The following is a 6,000-nucleotide window of genomic DNA, read 5'->3' as shown; positions in this document are numbered from 1 at the left end:
GCTGTTAACCGAAAGGTTGGTGGTTCAAGCCCACCCAGGGACGAAAACTATTTTCTTCGTCAAATGGAATACAAGTGATCATTGGACATAACCTCCAATATTGAATGAATCAGCTGCTGATTGGTGGGAACTCTGGTCAGAACATCTTCGGTGTCTGTCTTGGTTGCAAAAAAACAACCCACTAGGTGGCAGCAGCATTAAAGTCTCTTGTCAAGTTTAAGGTGGCTCAACTGTGGTTTTTCTCTTTTTACTATAGTGTGTTGTGTATGTTTTTGCACATAATAAAGGCCTATTGAGTTGTAAAGCCTCAACTCCACATTCAAAGGGGGTTACTCTCCCCTCAAAAACACTGACCTTAAGCTGCCTGAAGCCAGACGCTTGAATTCTAGTATTTTCTTCCATAACGTAGTGAGTCATAATGTACCTTTAAAAAAGATAAGGTCCAAATGTATTCGTCAAAAGTATCAATCTTACATTCAGCTGGAAAAAAACCCATCCTCTAACTAAGTAGACAAGTCTCTGTGGTGCAATTGGTTAGAGCGTTCGGCTGTTAACCGAAAGGTTGGTGGTTCAAGCCCACCCAGGGACGAAAGTCTCTTTAGCACTTGGAATGCAAGTGATCATGAGAAAAAACCTCCAATATTGAATGATTGGTGGGAACTCTGGTCATAACGTCTTCGGTGTCTGTCTTGGTTGCAAAAAAACAACCCACTAGGTGGCAGCAGCATTAAAGTCTCTTGTTAAGCTTAAGGTGGCTCAACTGGAATGCAACCAATGAACACTCAGTAAATCACAAAGGACCTCCACCACACAGCTGAGGCTCATTAGCAGCCTGTCAGTCAGAGAACAGAGAACACGGCGTGAGGACAACTGAGCCTCATTGTATAGAGCTGAGATTGTTCTGGAATGTTTGATGTATAACACGTGGGGTTATGTGTCATATGCAAACGCCTTTAAAAGGTGAATTTATATTTTTTGTAACATGGAGAAAATGAACCCAGCCTCCAGAGGGTTAACATATATGAATGTTAGTCAGTTTACCAAGGCCACTGGTTCTGCTGTTGTTCAGTGATAAAGATGACAGGACCAATGGGCTCTCTAATGCACCTTTTCTTTTTACTCATCTGGATGTTTCACTGAAGAAACAATTTATCATCCATGATATTAAATACCTCGCTGGCACTTTATATGTAGGAGCCTCTTTGAAAACACAGCTATGTGTGAAGTTTTGTCTTTAATAAAAAGAAGGAAAAAAAACTTTTAATCGCGATTAATGAATTTCAAAATGTGCGATTAATTAGTTAATTTTTTGTAATCGATCCGACAACCCTAACATAAACCCAAAAGGGGCTTATTCAATTGGCTACTGGTTATTTCATGTCTCATCAACATTCTTCACACAACACACACGCGCACATACGCACACGGTACATATTACAGATACGTAAAGGTAAGAAAAAGTTTGAAGCAAACCTTTTAGCTCCGGCGTTGGTCTACCTGTGTTAATCACGTCCACTGTTGACTGAAAATCCAGTTTTGAGACATTTTTAAGCTCAGATATATAATCCTCTTCCATGTTGGCAGTCTGACGTAGCAAAATACTACAACAAACGGACTTGACTCGCCTGGCGCCTCAGCGTAGGAGAAGCAGCAACAAGTACCCGTCGGCTCACGAGCGCCCCCTGCAGGGCGGCAGAGTACTACCACCTCACCCTGCACCTTTTCACTGCGGTTTTATTTCCCATCAGCAAAACTAAATATGTCACTTACAAACATTAAACTGTAATGGTTAAAGACAGTGGCGGCTGGTGAATGAGAAGAAAATAGGTTTTGAGTAGAATATTGTAAAACACAAAGCTTTATTTCAAGAACACACCGTGCTCAACACTGTCCAATAACAACTATCAACACACTGTGGCTGTGTCTACTACCGGACACTTGAGCACTTGGAGCACTGACTTTCAGTGCTTAGGGCGCCACACTGACAAAACCAGCAGAATTCAGTGCACTGAAAGTACCCGGATGGCGCACTGCAAACGGGCGAAAAATGCAGTGTAAAACGATGGACACTACTCGCCCTAAACGGACGCCATCTTGGCGACGTAGCGGAAGAGGAGGAGCCCTTTCGCCAGCTTTTCATTTTATTTCTAAAACAATGGCGGACGAGATGGCTACGGTAGCACAAGCGGTAGACCACGAATCGTTGCGGTTAAGAAGACTGATGTCCATGCGTCCCATGTGGACAATGTTGAACAGGGCTGTGATGACCATGCGACACACTGCCAGTAGCACCCCGATCAGAACTAAGCAGATTTGCGTACGTCACTCCCAGCTTAATTTCGCGGGTGCCCGTGAACAGATTTGCGTCCGTCACTTCCGCCAAGTGGTTAACGTAAGTGTTCCATTTGAGACAGACTCATCAGCCACGCAGTGCACTACAGATGTCAGTGCACTGTATTGCAGTGTCCTTCGTAAAGTGTCCGGTAGTAGACACAGCCTGTAACTTTGGGCATGAGAGGTTCAGAGCAGCTTTAAGGAACATTGGGTTGGGTTTCAGAGGTTTACAGAATAAAAGAGTTTCACCCTCACATGAAAGAGGTTCAGAGCAGAATAGAGTCAGAAAGAGATCACATGTTACATTGGGTGACAGAGTAGACCCACTACTGTAAAGAAAAGTAGCCCTCCTCTCTTTAAAGTGGTCAAACTTCTCCATAACTCTGGTTAAAGTCAATCATGTCTGTAACCAGCCTGTTTCCATTATTCTGGAGGGAATGTGTCTGTTTTTCAGAACTTCTTTCGTTGTGTTTTCCATGCCAGTTCGGTCTCCTTCTCCTGACTGTAAACAGGGTTAGCTTCAGGCTGTTAGCGAGTTAGCTTCATGCTGTGAGCGAGTTAGCTTCATGCTGTGAGCTAGATAACTGCGGCAAGATTCGTGCTTTACACTTGTCTGCAGCTCTTTAGATCCCTCACCCCGTTGTAGTCCAGAGAGTTTCAGTCCCAGGACTTTGGAACAACAGACAGGGGAAACTAAACAGCGCATTACTCACTGAGCTCCAGCTAACAGCTCCGTTAGCAACCTGCTCGCGTAGCTCCATGGAGCTCTCTGGGCTGAGGGAACGATACGAGTCTCTCATTGGCCGAATAGTCCAGTCACGTGAAATAAGAAACAATGTCATTGGCCAGGGCGCACATTTTTGCGCCCCAAGATTCACGTTTCATCTGCCAATGAGAAGCCGTCCTTGCAGCAACGACTGTCAAATGTTTGCTCGCTGCCGCACACACGTTGGGCCGGCGCCCGTAAAGGGGGAGGGGCTTCTCTCCGTGATGATGAGTGGCGATATATTATTTTTGGTCACATTTAACTTAAGTGGTTGTTGACAGGCTTACGGTCTCCCACACACATTTAGCGCGTCAACACGGTATATTTATTATTTAAATTATTTGGTATATAATGTTTTTTGACAGTATATATTATATTTTGTTCTTCTTCTTTTATTATTATCTCAAAATTTTAAGAGGGGCGCTGCCCTAGTGCCCTCTATGGATGCACCGCCACTGGTTAAAGACCTTAACGTGGAAAATCAGGAAAAATAAACATATCTGCAAACATTATATTGGCAACATGCAGAGATACGGCAACCCGCACGGGCCAATTGCATGTCTCAACCCAGCTTGTGATGGATTGCGCAATCAGAGGTGAGGCTCGACTCGTCGCCTCAACTCTCGTTTCATCCTGTATTTGAACAGGAAATAGGCAAATTCAGCGATTTTGACTATAAAATGTTTTAAATGAGTCAAACATAAAGATCGGTGGATAAATACTAATATAAATTCCTCATTATTTTTTTTACTTTTTTTATGACCCTGACCGCACGTCCCTGGTCTACATACGTGCACTATCACCTGATCAGGAGAGAAATTATGATGCAACTAACTATGACCCAGAACTCTCGGTCATTGTAAAAAAGTTAATGATTCAAAGCTTGAGAGAGAGAGAGAGAGAGAGAGAGAGAGAGAGAGAGAGAGAGCTGCTGTCCCTCAGACATGAAGAGTTACTGACTGCTGACCCCTGGTGGTGAGAACAGGTAAATGTACCAGACTGTAACGAGTAGAAAAGGCACAAAAACACGTTTCAATATAAAATAGCTTTGAACTTGTCAAATTAAACTTCTGTGTTGAGTTTAAAATACAGACGTGTGTTTCTTAACACGGTCCTACTCTGACCCAAGCCCGTTGGTTCCTACTGATTCATTTAAATAATAATCAGGAGGAATTTGTTTAAATACTATATTTGATGGGACAAAGTATGGATTCATGAAATAAAGTCGGACAGATTTCAGTTCCCTTTAAAGCCCGATTATGTAGTTTTTCCCTTTTAGCGCCCCCTTCAGTTTTTAGGTATTTAACGTTTACTTCAGTGTCGTAAATACCCAGTTACGATAGATGCAGCCTCGCATACACTTGTATTGAGTTGGGATCATGTCATACCTGCAAACTCATGAGGGGTGAAAAAGGTGACAACGGGGGGGGTGCAGGTGACTTTTTTTTTTTGTCACCACACCACATCCACGTTGTTTGAAGCCTCAAAGCTTTTAGAACCACAACTACAGTCATTTTATTGTTCTGACCACAAATCTAAATAATGATAATAAACAGTTTAAGAACAAAAGGTTCTCCGCTCTGACTCAGCCCTATAATGATAGTAATAACAAATATACATTGTCATTATATATAATATGGTTAAAGTCATTCATGAACCAACTTCCTTTTTTTTTGCCTGAACAGTCCTCATGGACTTCTCCCTGAATCTGTTCTGTCTCTACCTGTTTGTCACGATACTCATATTATAACTTCTATACATATTACATACCTGCCATAAATATCATGATACCCGATACCAGAATTCAATACACCATACAAACAATATGGTACCATAATTACGAGACTGGTATATTTATCTATAATAGTAAAAAATAAAACATCTGTATGGTTCACTTTTTACCAACTTTTTCAACACTTAACAAATGACAGTAATATGAGTATTCATACAGCCAGATATGAATGAAACCAGAGCTGCCAACTTTTCAAAAAACCTTGGAGTGAGATTTTGTCGGGGGTGACCAACCTTTGTCACGACGCAGCCACACGTTGGTGGCTCAAATATCAGGAAATTTGAATTAATGTATGCTGTACCCACGTTGTACCCATGTTGTCCCCATGTTGTACCCATGTTGTACCCTGCATTCTGGCCTGGCAAAGGTCTTTTACGAGGCATCTTTGCTACCTTAAAGAATTTAAATGTTTTTTAATAACTCTTCTCTCATTTACAAAAACATGCCTAATTCTATTGCACAAATGTCCTGTCTTTATGTTAAATTCTTTATAATACATCTTACTTGTTCAAAGAGCTGTTTGGAAAAAATTTGAGAGGGTCCTTTTCCTAGGCCTGCAGATAAAGTGATAAATGCTATGTGGGCAGCCTTAATAAACAATGCGATGATGTTTTGAGCATGCAGGATACCAAGAGGTTAACAAGGTGCTCTCCTGCTGCTTGTTATGACAGCTGAGTTTACATCACCACACAAAATCACACGCACAAACACAACGAATTATTTCAAGATTTAAAGTTTAAGAGAGTGAGTACTTAATTGAACCACATGTCATTAACAGGGCTCTTAAGTTTTGAAGACAGGCAAGAGTGATATATCTATCCAGGATGCTTTATTTTCATTGATTGCTGGATGAAATCTTACCCAGATACAACAGATACGTTTTTTTCTGATTGGCTATTGTGTAGCCCTTTTCTTTTTTTTGATTGGCTGATAAGTGGCACATCACAGCAGAACTCCAGGGGAGCGCTTGATTCCTCCACGGTGAGGGCAGCTCATGTTGGCGCGCTGCGGCACATTAAAACATTAAATAGCCGAGAGTTTTTTCAGCGTGTGAAATACGATGTGTGGCGGGAGTGCGTGACGTAAAACCGAAATGCGTGACTGTCAC

This window comes from Pseudoliparis swirei, chromosome 8, assembly GCF_029220125.1.
Source record: "Pseudoliparis swirei isolate HS2019 ecotype Mariana Trench chromosome 8, NWPU_hadal_v1, whole genome shotgun sequence".
NCBI lineage: Eukaryota > Metazoa > Chordata > Actinopteri > Perciformes > Liparidae > Pseudoliparis > Pseudoliparis swirei.
This window is presented reverse-complemented; position numbering follows the sequence as displayed.